We start from the raw sequence: 22,470 nt of genomic DNA, 5'->3' as shown, positions 1-22,470 counted from the left end.
TGTCCATCTGGGAGGAGACCCTGTGGAAGACCGAGGACTAGGTGGAGAGATTATATCTCCACACTGGCCTGGGAATGCCTTGGGATCCCCCAGTCAGAGGTGGTCAATGTGACCCAGGAAAGGGACGTTTTGGGGTCCCCTGCTGGAGCTGTTGCCCCCGTGACCCGATCTCAAATAAGTGGTTGAAGATGAGTGGAGTGATAAGTAGTATTATTTTCACAGCGGTCACTGGGCAAGAAGTGGGCTACACCCACCGCCAGTCTATCCCAGATGTTAAATACTGTATGACAACAAATTTTTGTAATATTACTGTTGCTGCTTTTGTTTTGTAATTTTAAATAGAATGTTATAAATGTCTTTAAAAGTATACTATATGTAAAAAATTAAGTAACAAGAATTTTAAAAACTGTCAGAATTCATCAGTATGTGAAGTAAATAATACTTTAAAATGGTAAATATGTGTTAATATTAATATATTAATCAAATCGTTATTGCAGTATTGCTAGTCTGTGCACACGCACACACACACACACACACACACACACACACACACACACACACACACACACACACACACACACACACACACACCTGTCATCATTGCAGTATGATTTTGCAGTGTGCATAGTTGGGGGAGGAGGGGGATTGATAATCTTTTTTTTTTCAGTGACAAAAAAGTTGTTAATGACACTTGCAGAAATAACTTTAAAAATGCAAAGATTTTGATCAATGTATATGTAGAGTAACTGGTTGGATGTGGCACAATCAAATGCTACCATTAGTTTATGATCAATAGTTGGATAAAATGTAAATATCTGAATGGTCACCTATTACAGAAGAAAGTGCCACTTGTTGTTTTTTGGTGTGCCATATCTGACTCTTATGTCCCTGCTGGTGTTTGTCATGCCGCAGCACTATGAACCAGCAACATCTGTTCAGGAGATCAGGATGAGCACAGAACGTACACGCTCACACGTGCACACAGCCGAGCTCGAGGGACTTCTGAACATCTGGTGTCTCGGACATTTTCCACAGGGAATGAACTTTGTGTTGTTTTTTTTTTACCAACTATCTCATTTGTAGTTTTTCTCCCATACACATAAATTAAAAATCAGTGCTGTCTTACTCAGGCCTCCTCCTCTTCGTCTGTGTGAGATTTACCAGGTCAGCCAGTTGTTTATTCCTGTAGACGATTGTAATTTTGCAGTAGCTGAATGATAGTGTTTGATTTATTTATCCTCAATGTGCAGCATGTACTCCAGCCTGCACACCATATGAGAATGTTTTCACATGTGCTTATTATTATCGTCACAAAGGAGCTAATGTGCATTTTTTTTATTTGCATTCATTTATTTGTCATCAGAATTATTTTAAAAACTCTAATTTATTTATTTCATTTATAAAGCACCAAATCACAACAAAGTTGCCTCAAGGCGCTTCACACAACTAAGGTCTAACCTTACCAACTCCTAGAGCAAGCACACAGGCGACAGTGGTAAGGAAAAACTCCCTCTGATGATACTGAGGAAGAAACCTCAAGCAGTCCAGACTCAAAGGGGTGACCCACTGCTGAGGTCATACTAATAAAATACATTTTTTAACAATACAGAGAAACATCACATTTTTGATAATTATTAAGTCCACGCAGACGTCCAGGACAGCACCAGTTGGTTGGGGGGGGGGGGGGGTCTTGGATCATCAGATTCAGTCTTCGAGCATAGCCCGTTTTGCAACTGCCGTAGTCAATGTTCATTTGCACTCATGGGTGTAGCCACACAGGGGTCAGAACCACAGACAGGGCAGTTAACATATTTTTGTGAAATATGTTGCACCTGGAAAATATTCACAGCGTTTCACTTTTTCCACATCTTGTTACGTTACAGCCTTATTCCAAAATGGACTAAAATCCTTTTTCCCTCAAAATTCTACTCACAACACCCCATAATGATGACATGAAAAAAGGTTTTTGATTTTTTTTTTTTTTTTTTTTTTTTTACAAATGTATCAATAATAATAATAATAATAATAATAATAATAATAATAAAACTAAAAAAAAATCACATGAACACCCTTTGCTCAATACTTTGTTGATGCACCTTTGGCAGTAATTACAGCCTCATGTCTTCTTGAATATGATGCCACAAGCTTGACGCACCTATCTTTGGGCAGTTTTGTCCATTGCTCTTTGCAGCACCTCTCAAGCTCCATCAAGTTGGATGGGGAACGTCAGTACACAGCCATTTTCAGAACTCTCCAGTGATGTTCAATCAGATTCAGCTCTGGGCTCTGGCTGGGCCACTCAAGGACATTAACAGAGTTGTCCTGAAGCCACTCCTTTGACATCTTGGCTGTGTGGTTAGGGTCATTGTCCTATTGACAGATGAGCCGTCATGCCAGTCTGAGGTCAAGAGTGCTCTGGAGCAGGTTTTCATCCAGGATATCTCTGTACATTGTTGCGTGCCTGGTTTCCTCCAAACATGACACCTGGCATTTACACCAAAGAGTTCAATCTTTGTCACATCAGACCAGAGAATTTTGTTTCTCATAGTCTGAGAGTGCTTCAGGTGCCTTTTGTCAAACTCCATCCAGGTGGGCTGCCATGTACCTTTTACTAAGGAGTGGCTTCTGTCTGGCCGCTCTACCATACACGCCTGATTGGTGGGTTGCTGCAAAGATGGTTGTTCTTCTGTCTGTCTGTCTCTCTGTCTAAAGTCCTTCTCCCCGATCGTTGAGTTTAGATGGGTGGCCAGTTCTAGAAAGAGTCCTGGTGGATTCGAACTTCTTCCAATTATGGATGATGGAGGCCACTGTGCTCATTGGGACCTTCAAAGCAGCAGACGTGTTTCTGTACCCTTCCCCAGATTTGAGCCTTGAGACAATCGTGTCTTGGAGGTCTACAAACAGTTCCTTTGACTTCATGTTTGGTTTGTACTCTGACATGCACTGTCAACTGTAGGACCTTATATGTAGACAGGTGTGTGTCTTTCCAAATCATGTCCAATCAACTGAATTTACCCCAGGTGGACTCCAATAAAGCTGTAGAAACATCTCAAGGATGATCAGCGGAAACAAGATACATCTGAGCTCAATTTTGAGCTTCATGGCAAAGGCTGTGAATACTTATGTACATGTGATGTCATTGCCATTATGGGGTTTTGTGTGTAGAATTTTGAGTAAAAATGAATTTCACCCATTTTGGAATAAAGCTGTAACATAACAAAATGTTGAAAAAGTGACGTGCCGTGAATACTTTCTGGAAGCACTGCAGGGCCTGCTGACCTAATAAATCCCAGCCAGTCCTGTGGAACCAATAACTGAAAATCATTAAATGGTATAATTTTGTAACTCGCCGAGTTAGAAGAGCACATAATATCAATGCAGTCATTAAACTGCAATTAACTTTTGAGTTTTCTGTCATTGTAACTCCATTACCGTATTTTCCCACAAGGTCGGTACATGCACTAGCAAATATATTTCTAGTTTCTCAAATTTTTTTGTTAAATACAGAATAAATGGACCTCAGCTAAAAAGGACACCGCCCATATTGTCAAAGAGTTGCAATAATGTTTTTGGTTAATGCTCACATTAAGCATCAACTGATTGGTTGGTTGACCTGTTAAGTGTTTATTCTGAGTGCCTATTTGTAGAAGGAGGTTATGTGTTTGTTCCCTTTTGTCTGTCTGTACTTGATAGCCAGCAGGATATCTCGGAAGGCCAAATTTCAACTAAAGTTATTGGAGAGGTCCGCTTTGGTTCAAGAAAGTGATAGTTCAATTTTGGTGCAGTTGTGGATGAAGACATGGGTCTTTCTTTTCTTCTTTGATTCCTTTGATCCTGATTCTTTTGATCTTTGAGTGTGATCCCGATTAAAACAATCCCGATTATAGTGTCAAATGAATACAGACCACAGATTTCAGGATCAGCAGTAAGCCAACAAAGAGATACATGACAACTAAAACATAACATTGTCACACACCAAAATACAGGATCAAAGATGATCAAAGATCAGTGATAAGGATGAAAGATAAGCAATCAGGATGAAAGAAAGGAAATATCAGTGGAAGCTATGTTAACAAAGAATTGTTGGATCTTTAATGTTGTTGCCCATTCGGCTGCTCCCGTTTTTGTTCAGGGTCGCCACAGCGCATACAGCCAGATCCGCAGTGGTATTTGGCACAAGTTTTACGCCCGATGCCCTTCCTGACACAGCTCCAGTGCTACCTGGAGAAACACACACAGCTGTTGGTGTTCCAAAGAAGTCTCCCATCAAAGTACTAACCAGACGCTGCACTGCTTAGCTTCTGAGATCTGACGGGATCAGGCTTACACAGAGCAGACCGGCTGCACAATTGTTGGATCTGTAATATTGTGTAATATTTAAGACAATATGGTTTAAAAAATAAGTAAATTATTTCAGCACTAATGAACTGAGCAATCAGGGAGTGCTGCATTTAATTTCTCAATTAATTCCACAGTTTAATCCCATTTCGAGTCCACTGGGTCTCGTTTGCTTTTTGTTTGTGAAGCGACTGATGCAAGTAAAGAGTTGAGGAGAAGCGCTGTGCTGTTTCCGTGTGGAGAGCCTCACTCCTCCGTCAACCCATCAGAGGCCTGTTTCTACGCATTAGTGGTTAATTATTTCCAACCCGCGGCCGTAATGAGTGCCTCATCGACCTGTGGCTATATGTGTAGCACCAATATTACTTAATGGAAAAACAATCAGGTGACTTTTCCCACTCAACAGTTTAAGGACTTTGCATAAGCCAGAGATAATATCTTAGACTGATTAGTGAGGAAATGGGATGGCCAATGTGTGCAGTGTTGTTTCTCTTTGTGTGTGAAAAGGCACAGTGTGTACACGACATGGTTTTAAAAGGGTGAAGCTGTTATATTTATTAAAAATAAATAAATAAATACTAATTATTATTATTAGTTGTAGTCATAGTTGTGGTATCAATAATAATTATATGTTTTTTTTAACTCTTCAAGAGGCATTCTTTTTTTGTGTAACTATACTCCAGGAAATACAGTATGCTGTGCATCTGGAAAGTATTCACAAGTATTCTCCTGTACTGTTTTGTTCAACATTTTGACATTCGACATTTCCTGTTTCACTGTGGACTCAAAATTTCGCATTTCCCTTTTCAGTGTCAACTTTCCACTGAATTCCACTGAGATCTGCTCTATTGTCGATCCAGGAAGTGTTCAACATTTGACATTTCCTGTTTCACTGTGGACTCAAAATTTCGCATTTCCGGTTTCAGTGTCAACTTTCCACTGAATTCCCACGAGATCTGCTCTATTGTCGATCCAGGAAGTGTCGATCCAGGAACTGTTCAACATTTGACATTTCCTGTTTCACTATGGACTCAAAATTTAGCAAATCCGGTTTGGGCCTCCCTGTACCATGAGCAAACTTGCCGTCGCTTCACTGTATATGTATATGTCGTGGACATTTATGAGCGAAGCTTTTCAGTATCTCACCATGTCTTTTAGGTCCTTCAGGCTTTTTATTTTCAGTAAATCCTTCTGGGGAGCATTAGCATGGCTAAAAACCTTCAGCTTCGGCAAAATTTGGCACTTCCTGTTTCAGTGTGAACTTACCACTGAATTTGCATGAGATTCCATGAGATCTCATCTATTGTCGATCCAGGAACTGTTCAAAATTTGACATTTCCTGTTTCACCGTGGACTCAAAATTTGGCACTTCCTGTTTGGGACACAGTGTACCATGAGCGAGGTTTGTGCCACTGTGCCTTGCTTCCCACATATAATACAGTTCAGGTTTAAACTGTAAATGTCAAACCTCATTTCTTTTCATAAGGGTTTGTTAATAGAATATTAGCAGTCACTGCTGTGTGTGTGTGTGTGTGTGTGTGTGTGTGTGTGTGTGTGTGTGTGTGTGTGTGTGTGTGTGTGTGTGTGTGTGTGTGTGTGTGTGTGTGTGTGTGTATATATATATATATATATATATATATATATAATTTTTAAAAACATCAGTATTGGTCAGGCTCAAGTTTAAACCGCTGGGCTGAATTTTTTTTTTTTTTTTTTTTTTTCCGGTGGAGAAGAAATACACTTTCATTTGTTCATCCTGATCTGGCTTGGTGCCTCTGGTTTTCTCTTGTGTAGTAATGCAGGAGGTCGTCCACGCACTGACACAAACCTAATCCTTAACCAGCTGTTAGAGATGGCTCATCTTCTGTCTGCAAACATCTGTGGTTCATTGCCACAGTCTGACACAGAACTTCAGCTCCCTTATGTTCTTCTCTTTTCAGCCTTTCAAACCTCCTCCCAAGTTTGACTGATGTTTGACTTTGCCACACAACCATCTGCTCTCGATGGTTTCTGGGAGACACACATGCAAGCCAAAAACAAACAAATTTAAGTCAAAGTTCAAAGCTGAGGTTCTTGTACTTCTTGTTTGGCGAATGACAGGAAAATTACAGTTTGTGTCCAATTCTCAATAAAACAGCTAGTGGGACAGAATCTCAGCTATACTTCTATCACGATCCATAAACTACAGCTGAGATATTTATGTCTCATTGGAACTGACAGTCCGTCCTTTGGGTACTGAGCTTGTGTTTATCTGTCAAGAATGGAAGTAGAACTTTCTAACATTATGCAAAGTTTCTGTTGGGTTGTCTTTATTTTATTTTTGTGTGACTTCTGGGACTTGATGTGACTCGTACACAATAGGTCTTCCCATATAGCTACCAAGGGGCAAAACTGGTCCAACCTTGCTCCCATTCCCAAACCTGGATAAAGAGAGAGGATGAGCATGTGGAAGTTTATAATCACGTACAGCAAAGAGTACATACATCCTAGCAGTGGTGGGCAATGCTGTCCTAAAAGTTATCTTCAATAACCACTAATTAACCAACTGAAATGTTAACTATGACAAAAAAAAAAACCCTGCTAAAACATTTTTCATAAGTTACAGATAAAGGATACCCACTAATTTTTACAATGTGAATTGAGTTATGGCGTGTTTTTTTTTTTTTTTATGGGGGGGGGGGGCGGTGCTCTAAAACCCTGGAAAACCTAAAAAGCATAAAACATGGAGCTTCCCAAAAAGGTTCAGTATGCCAGTATCAGATAATGATTAAGATGTACACAATGAAATGAAAAAATGAAATTAAACAGATGTTATACAGTTTATTTGCAGTACAGAAAGTGTTAAATTTATCTAGGACAATAAGCAACAAGTTCATCATGTCCCTCAGCAGCTTGTACTCAAAGTTCTTGAAATGGAGCAATATCTCCACCTGGTGATCATTTACCAATTTTGGCAAAAGCTTGAGTAAGAAATATTAAGAAATAAAAATACACATGGAAAAAAAAAATCTAATTAATACATTTATTGGGCTTGACCTCCTGTTCCTCCATCTCCTCAAGGTGATGCTTGTTGCCTCAGTGATCTTGTGGATTTTGCATACTGGATTTGTGTATAACCTCCAACAAGAAGAAACGTATGATTTTATGGCTTCTAACTATTTTTAACTGTCAAAGAACAATGTTAGCCAACTTAATGTTCAATTTGAACAATTTTAGCCAAGCTATAAGTGATCAACATGACGAGCCTTTTTTGTATATTAATGTTGAATTAATTGATCTTTGGTCAACAGCCTTTCAGGCCATGATGCTGGAGAGCTCTCTTAAAGGTGGATGATGTCATATTTCGTTCTGACGCATCATAACTCAGTTTCTGTAGGGTTGCAATACAGGCATCCACTAAGTGTGCAAACATCACAAATCTAATTTTTGGCATTTACTTTATGAGTGCATGTTAATGTGTGCATACATGTGTTCACATGTGTGTAGGTGAAGAATCTGAAATAGCGATTATGACAATTGTCATCTGCGGTATTTCTCATAATTGTTTCCATCTTCTGGGATTACACTCAAATACAATATGCATCCAGTCCATCCTTATCTACATGTAATGTGAGCATCCCCTTCTCCTTTTCCAGTTTCTGGAGTCCTTCACACTGAGGTGCTTGCGAGTTAGATCAAGTCCAGAGAAAAGCAACCCATGGCCTAATTGTTGTAGTAACTACAATGTAGTTGATACTCTCCCACAAAGCAAGTTATACTCCTCGTGCGACTCTCCTTAACTAGCCACATGTTTACACCCAAGAATCCTCTGAAGAGACCAAGAACCAAAGACATCTTGTCATTGCGTGAGATTTCTGATTAGCAACCAATTCACGTATCCATACAATAAGACAGGAAACACCAAAGCCCTAAAGACTTGGGCCTTCATTCTTCTGTATAGGTATTAGTATCTCCAGACACCTTTATTCAGGGATGTCATGAGTCCAAAGGCTCTAAAAACTGATGCATTGGATAAACTCAATTAAATTATGAGCAGAATTTCCATCTAATAAATATATGTAGCCCCAATTCAAATAAAGTGCATCCATGAAAGATAATTTCATTAAATTTAGTTCGGACTACATATATTTATTAGATGGAAATCCTGCCCATAATTGAATTGAGTTCATCCAATGAGTCACTCAAAAAAATGACTCAATGGATTGGATTCCATCTAATAAATATATGTAGCTCCAACTCAAATAAAACATATCCATGCAAGATAATGTAATTTAATTTTAGTTGGGACTACATATATTTATTAGATGGAAATCCTGCCCATAATTGAAATGAGTTCATCCAATAAGTCAAAACTGACTCAATGGATTGGATTCCATCTAATAAATATATGTAGTCCCAACTAAATTAAATTACATTGTCTTGCATGGATGTGTTTTATTTGAGTTGGGGCTACATATATTTATTAGATATTTATTTATTAGATCTTGCACATAATTGAATTGAGTTCATCCAAAGAGCCATTTTTGAGTGCAGATATCTCTACTTCAACAGCTGAGGACCCAAAAACATGAACATCACTGTGAAGATAAATTAATTCACTACAAGTTCAACACTTTCACTGCATACAGATATACTTCTGGAAGCCACCTCTTTGTCCTGATCCAGGACCACTGTTGATTAGTTAATGTTGGCAGTTAATTTCCTATATCTTCGTATTTTGCCATCTTATCTGTCAGACACAAACTGTAACCCACCCATTGCAAGTCTCAAATTGTAAAATGATTTTGCTGATGCTTTTGCAACAACCATTTTTTCTGTCTCTAAATCAGAGTAACAAGAGTAATGAAAGGCATCAGAGAGCTAATGTAAACACTGCACACTGGAATATGTTTTTTTTTTTTTTTACAAATATGACTTCCTTTTATGAATTCATTGTAACGTCATCATGACACCAATTATATCATCCATCCATCCATCCATTTTCTTCCGCTTTATCCGGAGTCGGGTTGCGGGGGCAGCAGCTCAAGCAAAGCTGCCCAGACCTCCCGATCCACACACACCTCCTCCAGCTCCTCCAGGGGAACCCCAAGGCGTTCCCAAGCCAGCCGAGAGATGTAGTCCCTCCAGCGTGTCCTGGGTCTTCCCCGGGGCCTCCTCCCAGTGGGACGTGCCCGGAACACCTCTCCAGCGAGGCATCCAGGGGCATCCGGAAAAGATGCCCGAGCCACCTCAACTGACTCCTTTCGACGTGGAGGAGCAGCAGCTCGACTCCAAGCTCCTCCCGAGTGACCGAGCTCCTCACCCTATCTCTAAGGGAGCGCCCAGGCACCCTGCGGAGGAAACTCATCTCGGCTGCTTGTTCTCGCGATCTCGTTCTTTCGGTCATGAGCCAAATCTCATGACCATAGGTGAGGATCGGAACGTAGATCGATCGGTAAATCGAGAGCCTTGTATAATTATATCAATCATTTGCAAATATTTTGCTGATCAATATAAACTTGAGATAATCTTTCTAACCCCATTGGTTGCAGAGATATAGCAGAAAATATAATTTTGCACCATGTTTTTGTTGACCTTGACCTTTGAGCTTCTCAAAAAGTTAATCATCTTGAGATATCTGCCCATATAACATCCCCATGAAGTTTGGTCAAATTCCATCCAGCTGTTTCTTTAAGTTATCTTCTACACACACACAGTACAATTACAATATGCGGCTTCACCACCTTGCCAGCATGCAGGGTAATATAACAACACCAACAGCAATAATAATAAGAGTTTTTTTTATAATGTAAAACCCCACATACCAACAGATGCACCATTCCTTTTTTTTTAGTTCACATACATCATGTCATTAGAACAGTCACATTGTAGAAGGTTTTCTCTCACCGTTCCCATACGCCGGTGGTCGCAGTGGGGCCCCGCGCACACATGACATCAGTGCTGAGCTTGGAAGAGTCCGTGACAGCCATATGTAAATTGAATATGAGTAATCGCTTTCCCGCATCACCTCTCGCCACCTTCAAGCCTCCGCAATGAAAGACGGAATGGGAGAAAGCAAAGCGGCATGGACAAGGAGATCCTCTGCTTTTGAAGTGTGAGACAAGGGTGAGAGGGTCATCAACCAGCCAGACGAGTATGTCAGATGGTGTTTTATTTTGAAATGAATTCCAAAGAAACTCACTGATATTTAAAAAATAAACATAAAACAGTTTTGCAGTTATTTTTAAGCAATGCTAGTCCACTGTCACTCAGCGAGCATGAAGCCAGTGACTTACTGGTGACACATTGATGGTTTTGTAGGGCTTGTTATACACATATTCATCAAGATAATAGTGATTATTGGAACTTTATAAATATCAAGGCCACATTTGCTAAATACATTTTGCCATTTGAATTTGTCCCAACTTACCCTAAAATTGTTTTTTATAAACTGATGGCCAGTGAATGACAGAAAGGTTAAATGCACTTAATAGAAAATGAGTGGCCACCATTGGTAGTTATTTATACTTGCTGAATGCCCAACTTCAAAATTGCACTCTTCTTCAACTGTTAATTAACATCAAATATTGATATTGATCTTTGACATTGGATTGGGACATGCCTCGTCGAAAGGAATATATATTTTTTTATAATATACCGGCTAATATATCATGGAGAAGATTGCTCAGTGGGATAAGAAGTTGGGCTACCAACTTGTGGACCTGGATTTGACTCTTGGTCACACTACCTGTGTCCTTGGACAAGACACTTCATCTGCATTGTCTCAGTTCATCCAGCTGTAAATGGGCTATGGCTTCAGATGGAGAAGTAACCTGTGATGAACTCACGTCATGTCCATGTAGAGTCATAGGATCTTATCTGCGTCTTGCAACAGAACCCAGGGATCAGCACCGGCACCAATAGGCCTCAGGATCTCCAAAGGAATTCTTTTTCATCAAGGTTCATATTAGAAGATCAGGTGGTTTTCCACAAATGTGACACATGGTAAATAGCCACAATAGAAACTGAACAATGTATATGTTGTAAGTAATCATACAATACTCTAAATGCCCTTTTGGTACCCATGTTTTGTTTTGTTTTTTTTTCTTGATACCTGTTTTTAAGGGATATTTCTCATAGAGCAGAATTAAATGTAAGTACAGTACATGAGGTTTGATGGCTACAATGTTGTATTATGACCAATGTTTAAAAAAAAGTGAACTTATCCAAGAACAAACGACTGAGGATAAAGTTCTAAAAATTGTGACGATGCCCATCCTAGCTTTAGGAGATAATTCACCATCCATTTCCACAATAAAAGAAGTTTTAGGTAGCCCAAAGGACTCCCAAGTGACTAAGACCTGCTTACATGTAGTTTTCTGCAGGTACTACACATTATCTTTAAAGTGTTGACTGAGAAAGCAGGAGCCTTTGGACTTCCTTGACATATGTCACAGATGTCTTAAACAAGTTATTTCAGGCTGAGATTTTGCTTATAGCTGTGGAATTTACACTACAATTGTAGATTTATGGGATTTTGGGGACATTAACTTAAAACTCTAAATCCATGTAACTAAAATACTAATTAAATGTTTTTGCACAATATGACCCCTTTAACAACTGACTTGGCCAATGTGCGGATCTCCCCAAATATATGGTTATTGACCACCCAGATGGCAATCTTCAAGCTTTAGTTACTTCTTGGTTCAGGCAGAGAACAATGGAGAGACACAAAAAGACAGATTGAAAGATGCAGAAGGAAGATAAAGTGCTTCCACATGTGGAAGGCATGAAGAAGGTGCATGTGACCACGCAAAGAAGTGGGAAATCCCAGGTGTCTCTGCCTTTGTTCTTACTGTATGTGTGTCTACTTCCCTCTGTCAGAGACAGACTAACACAAGAATGTACGGCTTAAACAGTCATGTGGAGAAATGGGAGAAAAGGTGCAGAGTGACCAAACTTCAGATCTGACTGAATTAAGTTTCCTGAAGAATGACTGAAAAGTGGCTTCATCATGAGTTGATCCTGTTACTTCTGCCAACATAATCTCCAAGGTATCAAATATCAACTTCTGTCAGCCCCCCCCCCCCCCCCCCCCCTCATACTCGCAAAGAATTGGCTTTTAGTGAAATTTCTGAAGTAATAATAGTTTAATTTTACTCTCATTGTGATTATGGCAGTGGAGCCAGACCACCAGGGGGCAACACAGCGTTGCCTTGCCTGGGAAAGTGATGTCAATAAGTTTTAAAATGATTTGAAATAAGCCAGTTTAGAATTTATCAGTGCGCGTGTGCAGAGAGCTAGCTAACATTTCCAGTTCACAGGTCAATGCATACAATCAAACTGCCAAAGCTGGTAAGAAGACACTGTTTTTGAAGCAACACAACGGCTTAAAGAGCCGAAATAAGTTACACTGTCGTCAAAAACGGTATGTAAACAGTTCAAAAGTCATTTATTTTTCGTGCATTTTTATTGGTTTGTGAACGCAATACAGGTGAGCTGTTACATTAATGGTTTATAAATATAATACAGTGATAAACTGTCACTGTTAATTCTGTGATTTACCGCTTTTGTTAAAGCTGATGGACATGTTTGGGATTTTATTCTTTATTTATTTTTCGTGCTTTTGTTTTGGTTTGTGTAATATTTACGAACACAACACAGCCGAGCTGTTCCTGTATGTTTATATAGAAAACAGAAATAAACTGTGGCTATAATACTATGATTTACTGCTTTTGATAAAGATGATGACCGTGTTTGTGATTTTATTCTTTTTTTCTTTTTTCTTTTTTTTTTTTTGCTTTTGTTTTGGTTTGTGTAATATTTACGAACACAACACAGCCGAGCTGTTCCTGTATGTTTATATAGAAAACAGAAATAAACTGTGACTATTAATACTATGATTTACTGCTTTTGATAAAGATGATGACCGTGTTTGTGATTTTATTCTTTTTTTCTTTTTTTCTTTTTTTTTTTTGCTTTTGTTTTGGTTTGTGTAATATTTACGAACACAACACAGCCGAGCTGTTCCTGTATGTTTATATAGAAAACAGAAATAAACTGTGGCTATAATACTATGATTTACTGCTTTTGATAAAGATGATGACCGTGTTTGGAATTTTATTCTTTTTTTTTTTTTTTGCTTTTGTTTTGGTTTGTGTAATATTTATGAACACAACACAGCCGAGCCATTCCTGTATGTTTATATATTAAACAGAAATAAACTGTGACTATAATACTATGATTTACTGCTTTTGATAAAGATGATGACCGTGTTTGGAATTTTATTCTTTATTTATTTTTTGTGCTTTTGTTTTGGTTTATGTAATATTTACAAACACAACACGGCCGAGCCGTTCCTGTACGTTTATATATAATACAGAAATAAACTGTGACTATACTGTGATTTACTGCTTTTGATAAAGATGATGACCGTGTTTGGGATTTTATTCTTTATTCATTTTTTGTGCTTTTGTTTTTGTTTATGTAATATTTACAAACACAACACAGCCGAGCTGTTCCTGTATGTTTATATATTAAACAGAAATAAACTGTGACTATAATACTATGATTTACTGCTTTTGATAAAGATGATGACCATGTTTGGAATTTTATTCTTTATTCATTTTTTGTGCTTTTGTTTTTGTTTATGTAATATTTACAAACACAACACGGCCGAGCTGTTCCTGTATGTTTATATATTAAACAGAAATAAACTGTGACTATAATACTATGATTTACTGCTTTTGATAAAGATGATGACCGTGTTTGGGATTTTATTCTTTATTCATTTTTTGTGCTTTTGTTTTTGTTTATGTAATATTTACAAACACAACACAGCCGAGCTGTTCCTGTATGTTTATATATTAAACAGAAATAAACTGTGACTATAATACTATGATTTACTGCTTTTGATAAAGATGATGACCATGTTTGGAATTTTATTCTTTATTCATTTTTTGTGCTTTTGTTTTTGTTTATGTAATATTTACAAACACAACACGGCCGAGCTGTTCCTGTATGTTTATATATTAAACAGAAATAAACTGTGACTATAATACTATGATTTACTGCTTTTGATAAAGATGATGACCGTGTTTGGGATTTTATTCTTTATTCATTTTTTGTGCTTTTGTTTTTGTTTATGTAATATTTACAAACACAACACAGCCGAGCTGTTCCTGTATGTTTATATATTAAACAGAAATAAACTGTGACTATAATACTATGATTTACTGCTTTTGATAAAGATGATGACCGTGTTTGGAATTTTATTCTTTATTTATTTTTTGTGCTTTTGTTTTGGTTTATGTAATATTTACAAACACAACACGGCCGAGCTGTTCCTGTACGTTTATATATAATACAGAAATAAACTGTGACTATACTGTAATTTACTGCTTTTGATAAAGATGATGACCGTGTTTGGGATTTTATTCTTTATTCATTTTTTGTGCTTTTGTTTTTGTTTATGTAATATTTACAAACATGGCCGAGCCATTCCTGTACGTTTATATATAATACAGGAATAAACTGTGACTATTAATACTGCAATTTACTGCTTTTGATAAAGATGATGACTGTGTTTGGGATTTTATTTTGTGTTTATTTTTTGTGCTTATGTTTTGTGTTTGTGAACGCAATACGAGTGAGCTGTAGCTCCATAACGCTTTTGAAATACAATATAGAGATAAACTGTGACTTCTAATACTGCAATTTACTGCTTTTGATAAAGATGATGACAGTGTTTGGGATTTATTTGTTTTAATTTATTTTTCATGCATTTGCTTTGTTTTTGTGATCCTGGGAATGCGCGGTTTGTATGACTTGACATTTGAATTTACCCAGCAGCCACTGGGGCACTTAAACTCAAAACTGGGTTATAGGTTAGTGTCTCGAGGCTTTGATATCTAAGTGTTTGAAATATGTTGAATAATGTGCTGTCATATAAAAATCCCTATCTTTGAAGAAAAAAAATTTTTTTTTTTTTGGTACTTTGTTTGTTTGGTCTGTGCAGGTTATGAGATGCTTGTGTTAGCCTCAATGGCTAGCTGAAGTGTCAAAGTGACTGTTTTTTTTAAGCTAATAGGAAGAGGTATCACTAACAAAGTTAAAGTTTAAACAATGTTAGTATTATTTAATTCATATAAATTCAACGTCAGCAATTTGAAATATTTGAGGAATATTACAAATGTGTGCTTGACAGTCTGCTCTGTGTTAGCCTGATCCCATCAGATCTCAGAACTTAAGCAGTGTGGGACCTGGTTAGTACCTGGATGGGAGACCTCTTCGGAACACCAGGGGCTGTGTGAGTTTCTCCAGGTAAAACTGGATTTGCGTCAGGAAGGGCATCCAGCGTAAAACTTGTGCCAAATACCAATGTGGATCTGGCTGTATCCACTGTGGCGACCCCAAACAAAATGGGAGCAGCCAAAAGGACAACAACATTACAAATGTGTGCTTAACAGTTGAAGTTTTGTTTATATGGCATGTAAATTAAGTTGATCAATTTTATGTGATTTGAAGTAATGGCAATCAATTGAAGCAACTTAACAGATTTGGAAGTGATTTAAGACATGTACAAAAAACTTTACTTTTTACTCTTTGCTGTTATACAACTGAGATAGAACAGTTTTTTTTTCACATTTTTTGCAAAACATATTGGATCATTTCAGAAATGAGCAGTAGAGGCCTTGTTGGGTTCCAGACCGAGGATTTGGGGATAAAAGAAACTGACAAACAGTTCATTTCTAGCTACATGTAATTACAAATCCGCACATATGTTGGGAGAGACACAAAGGGAAAGAAGAAGTGTCTGCTTAATGTCCAATCACACAAAATCCTTTCAGCAGAGTTGTGTCGTGGTCTGACTGTGATATTTGAGTTTAAGAACATAACCACAGGAAAACAATCGTAAGATTAAGATTGGAAAATCGTAAGATTAGAGGTGACAGAGCTTTTGCGGTGGCTGTCCCCAGGCTTTGGAATAGTCTCCCCTTTCATATTACACCGTCCCTGACCCTTAAGACTTTTAAATCTTACGAGGTCTGTTAGAAAAGTATCCAACCTTTTTATTTTTTTCAAAAACCATATGGATTTGAATCACGTGTGATTGCATCAGACAAGCTTGAACCTTCGTGCGCATGCGTGAGTTTTTTCACGCCTGTCGGTTGCGTCATTCGCCTGTGAGCAGGCTTTGTGTGAACAGTGGTCCACCCCTCTCGTTGTTTTTTTATTGCAAATAAATGTCTGAACGATTTGGAGCTTTGCTGCATCAATTTTTTTCCAGAAACTGTGAGAGACCTCCAGATGGACACCGTTCGGAAAATTAATATGGCTTTCAGGGACGATTTTATGGGGATTATACAGATTAAGGAGTGTTACTGCCACTTTAAGGACGGCCCACAACTGCTGAGAGCGCGGCGCACTCCCAGCGCCGATCGACATGCTCAGACCCCGCTGAAACAACCAGATCATTTCCAACGTGAAGGCTTTGTTGATCCGGGACCTCATCTGACTTTCACAAAAAGGCAGAAGTCGTGGACATTCCACTGTTACAGTTTTTTTTTTTCATGGAAAGAAAAGTGGAGGGACGCGCCACGGAGCCGATCATTACGCGGCACAAAACCACCTCCGTGTTGGTCTCACAGGACGGCTTTCAGATGGATTTCAGATGGATTCCGGTTGCTTTTCAGTCATGTGATTATCCGATTGTGATTGTGCATGAGCTAGACATGCCCCAACATGTCCCGGAAGGCTTCATCACGGCGTTGCTTTGCGCCATGCGGCTCCACCGTGACGCGCGGAATTCCGCTCCTCTTTCCATGACAAAAACTCCTGTAACAGTGGAATGTGCCGTTCATTTCTAAACTGGACGCTGTCTTGATCCAGTATGTCGTCCAACTAGCACAGAAATTGTGAAAAGACGTGGACATCAGCACTTTTTCAGCACATTAAGACAGACGTGCAGAGGAGTTCCGCGCATCGCGGTGGAGCCGCATGGCACAAAGCAACCCCGTGATGAAGCCTTCCGGGACATGTTGGGGCATGTCCAGCTCATGCACAATCACAATCGGATAATCACAAGCCTGAAAAGCAACCGGAATCCATCTGAAATCCACCTGAAAGCTATCCTGTGAGACCAACACCGAGGTGGTTTTGTGCCGCGTAATGAACGGCTCCGTGGCGCATCCCTCTGCTTTTCTTTCCATGAAAAAAAAAACTGTAACAGTGGAATGTGCTGAAAAAGTGCTGATGTCCACGACTTCTGCCTTTTTGTGAAAGTCAGACGAGGTCCCGGATCAACAAAGCCTTCACGTTGGAAATGATCTGGTTGTTTCAGCAGGGTCTGAGCATGTCGATCGGCGCTGGGAGCACACCGTGCTCTCAGCAGTTGTGGGCCATCCTTAAAGCGGCAGTAACACTCCTTAATCTGTATAATCCCCATAAAATTGTCCCTGAAAGCCATATTAATTTTCCGAACGGTTTCCACCTGGAGGTCTCTCACAGTTTCTGGAAAAAAATTGATGGAGCAAAGCTCCAAATCATTCAGACATTTATTCACAATAAAAAAAACAACGAGAGGGGTGGACCAGTGCTCACACAAAGCCTGCTCACAGGTGAATGATGCAACCGACAGGCATGAAAAAACTCACGCATGTGCACAAAGGTTCAAGCTTGTCTGATGCAATCACATGAGATTCAAATCCATATGGCTTTTGAAAAAAATAAAAAGGTTGGATACTTTTCTAACAGACCTCGTATTTAAAAACGCTTCTTTTTGTGGCGTTTCCCATATGAGCTAATGCATCTCTATTTTCTATTCTATTTTTTTATCAGGTCTGGGTGATAGTTCAGGCTGGACACAAATGCAGGACTCTGACAACTGGCTCTGTATATAAAAACAGTCTACTGAAACAGTAAATGGGGTCCGGTACACAGAAAGGCAGTCCAACAGGAATAACAAAACTAGGAACATCAGGCAAAGGCGTGGTCGAGGAAACAAGCAGGTGGTCAAAAACACATGAAGCAGGCTGAACAAGAAAACAAGATATGAGTATAAGATACGAGTTCCTCCGCATGTCTGTCTCAATGTGCTGAAAAAGTGCTGATGTCCACGTCTTCCGCAATTCCTGTGCTAGTCAGACGACATACCGGATCAAGACAGCATCCAGTTTAGAAATGAACGGCACATTCCACTGTTACAGGAGTTTTTGTCATGGAAAGAAGAGCGGAGGAACTCCGCGTGTCGTGGCGGAGCCGCATGGCGCAAAGCAACGCCGTGATGAAGCCTCACAGGACATGTTGGGGCATGTCCAGCTCATGCACAATTTCTCAGATACTCACACGACTGAAAAGCAACCGGAAGCCATCTGAAAGCCACCTGAAAGCCGTCCTGTGAGACCAACACGGAGGTGGTTTTGTCCCGTGCCATGAGCGGCATGGTGGCGCAATCCTCCGCTTCTCTTTCTGTGAAAAAAACTCCTGTAACAGTGGAATGTGCCGAAAAAGTGCTGATGTCCACGCCTTCTGCCTTTTTTGTGAAAGTCAGACGACGTCCTGGATCAACAAAGCCTGCACGTTGGAAATGATCTGGTTGTTTGAGCGGGGTTTGAGCTTGACGATCGGCGCTCGGCGTGCGCCGCGCTCTCAGACGCTGTGGGCGGTCTTTAAACCAGCTGTAACACTCCTTAATCTGTGTAATTCCCATAAAATCGTCGCTGAAAGCCATCTAAATTTTCCGAATGGTGTCCAGCTGGAGTTCTCTCACAGTTTCTGGAAAAATTTGATGCATCAAAGCTCCAAATCATTCAGACATTTATTCGCAATAAAAATCAGACGAGAGGGGTGGACCACTGCTCACTCAAAGCCTGCTCACAGGTGAATGACGCAACTGACAGGTGTGAAAAAACTCACGTATGCGCACGAAGGTTCAAGCTTGGCTGATGCAATCACACGTGATTCAAATCCATATGGTTTTTGCAAAAAATAAAAAGGTACGATACTTTTTGGACAGACCTCGTATTATTGGGTGCAATCTGGTGCCCATTTTATTGTACAGCACTTTGGTCAACCGCTGTCGTTTTAAATGTGCTTTAGAAATAAAGTTTGAGTTGAGTTTATGGTTTATTTCTCTGATTTCGTCTCTCTCTCTCTCTCTCTCTCTCGGCTCTCATTCACTGTGTACCCAGCTTGACCACATTTTCAAATCCTATGAAAAAAGGTGTGTTTACAAACAAACATTTTGTTTTCATATAACCTATTTAAATAAAGGTTAATTGTATTCTTTTTTTAACCAATTCTCATGAGAATCAGTTAATTTCAAATATGTTTTTTTTCTTTTTAAATATCTGGGAGTACAGTGGTCCCTCGTTTATCGCGGGAGTTACGTTCTAAAAATAACCCGCGATAAGCGAAATCTGCGAAGTAGTCAGCACTATTTTTTGCAATTATTATAGATGTTTTAAGGCTGTAGAACCCCTCACTACACACTTTATACACTTTTCTCAAAGAGGCATTAACATTTTCTCACTTTTCTCTCCTATGTAAACACTCTCTTTTTTCTTCCGTGCGAGAAGATTATAAACAGACACACACAGAACACAATGCGCGTGCTCTCCCTTCACTCACTGCCTCCGGAAGTACGGATGCGGGACCTGCAAAGAATCCAAGTCCTCTCTCGGTGGCCATGGAGCTCTGCGGCTGCGGTCAACATCCGCATCAAAACAGTGAGTAGTCTCTGGACCATTTGCCAGATTTGGCGCAGTTCCGCACAGCGGAGAGGAGGGCGGTGTGAGTGCCCCACTGCGGCATTTACCAAGCCTGCAGAAAGCGCATCGGAGGCAGTGAGAGCAATCGCGGTGATGCCGACCGGTGCTGCGACCAGTCTGCCTGATAAGGACGCAGAACACAATGCGCCGTTAAAAAAAAAAGCATGCAAAATTGCTCTAAAAAAATCCGCGAAACTGTGAGGTCGCGAAAGGTGAACCGCGTTATAGCGAGGGACCACTGTATACGAGTATGGGTTGCTGTGAATTTACCTTGCTTTGTAGTTCTCCCACTGGTTAATTTTCAGAATGTGATGACACATGAAGCAGATTAAAAACAATCTCCAGCAGTGGAATTGAAGTGTTGGCTACCACATAGCTGTGGCTTGATGCACTGTCATTTCCTAATGCTTCCTTTTTAAATACAGTGTCTTTAAGGACAGACTTTCTCATTTGGAGATACATGCTGGAGAATCACAGGGACTGTTCAGACTCTACTTTTGAACATGAAGATTTTTTTCTTCTATGTACAGTGACTTTGCTACTCATATACCCCCCCCCCCCCACCACCACCACCACCACCACCACACACACACACATACACACACACACACACCTTCCATCCAGACGTGCAGAGTAAATAAGCCGATGAGTGCATATCCTCCGTGTAATCTGGGTTTAGCTCAGTGAGCTCACGCCTGTTGGAGCAGAGGGCCCATGGAAGCTCAGTTGCATTCTGAGAGGTTTCATCTCAATGTCACCTTTGTCTGAGTGTTCCAGACGGTAGAGAACCTACCATGAGTCAACTTCCCATTGGCTCTGGTGAAAAAAAATTATGTAAGTGAAGCAAGAACTCAAAGCTTTGTGTGAGTGTTCACAAAATATCTCGAGAACCAGTTTTTGGATTTCAACCTAATTTTGTGAATGAGTTGGATGGTCCTAATGTTTGAGGTACTGGGGTCAAAGTTCAAGGTCACAGTGCAAGATCAAAATGATGGTTCAGTGAAAACGCATGAAAAATGTTTGAAAGTGTGATGCCTCCTGAATCAGAGCCAACAGACCTGTCGCTCCTATTAGACTGGGAAGCCATATGTTAAAATATACAATAAGGTTTGACACTGAGTGAACTTGAAGGTCAAAATCAAGGTCACTTAAACTTTGATCAAGAATTTTTGCCCAATGCAAATTTTGTAAATATCTAAAAATTGTCTCAAGCTTGTAATTCAGTAAACCTGTGATTGCTCGAGGTCATGTATAGGGGGAAGTTACATGCCGCCTTTAAAAATGTACCATCACATTTAACCTTGAGTAACCTTGAATGTCACATTATTCAAGGTTACTCAAACTTTGATCACTTACGGTGGCTTAACAGTGCCAGATATGCACATAGTTACTATTTCATGTGTGGGATTTCTAAATATACTGTTGGATTTGACCTTAAAGGTCACAGTCAAGGCTGATCAGGCTTTGTTTGATTATATTGGCTTAATGGTGTGAGATTGTCTCATTGTTACAATTAGACATGAATATGAAGTCACGTGGGCTTCGAATAGCCAACTTCTCATTTGACCTTGAGTGACCATGGACATATTCAAGGTCGGATTTACATTGCTGTAATGAAACACAATATACTCTATACCAAGATGAGTGCCTAGAGGACTACATCCATGGGCATTGGCCAGGCTCAGCCCAAAGAAACAACATGGTGTTGCCTCTATGTGGTCTCATCACTCATAAGGAGAGAACGAAGGGTCTTGTGCACTTTTTGACAGGTAGTGGACAGGGACATAAGCCCACATGGACTGGGACCATACAGACTTTACATTATTGAGAAACGAGGCCCACGTTAATACACAGGAATTAACAAACGTTTGTTGTAAAAGTCCAACATAACTTCAGAATCACAACTAACAAATTGATGGAGTTGGAGGCATCAGACAGAAATGTGACACCATCTGCCTTTAAGAGAATGCATCATCTCAGTGACTCGAAAAGCTGCCGACCAATGGTGAAGCTTCATTAGTCAACTGACATTTTAAAAAATACTTGGCCTTTTTTGTGGTGATGAACTATAAATGTTTGTCTATTTTTATATCAGTTTTGGATGGAACACTCTCTTAAAAGTGGGTGATGTCACATTTCTGTCTGATGCCTCCAACTAAGTAACCCTAATCAGTACACACAGGGACCACACAGACCCCAGGGGTATACGATTTCATATTTTTCTTAACTGTCACTCTTATTCATCTGAAATTTATGTAATTGTCACCTATGTAGTTATGTTCAATTTCACTTCTTTTGTATCATATTTGATTAAATACTGTGAGCTGCATAATAATTTTTCTTATCCAGCTGGTTTGGACCCCACTTTGATGTAATGGTATCT

Source organism: Thalassophryne amazonica, chromosome 1 (assembly GCF_902500255.1).
Source record: "Thalassophryne amazonica chromosome 1, fThaAma1.1, whole genome shotgun sequence".
NCBI classification, from domain to species: domain Eukaryota; kingdom Metazoa; phylum Chordata; class Actinopteri; order Batrachoidiformes; family Batrachoididae; genus Thalassophryne; species Thalassophryne amazonica.
Note: the sequence above shows the minus strand (reverse complement) of the source record.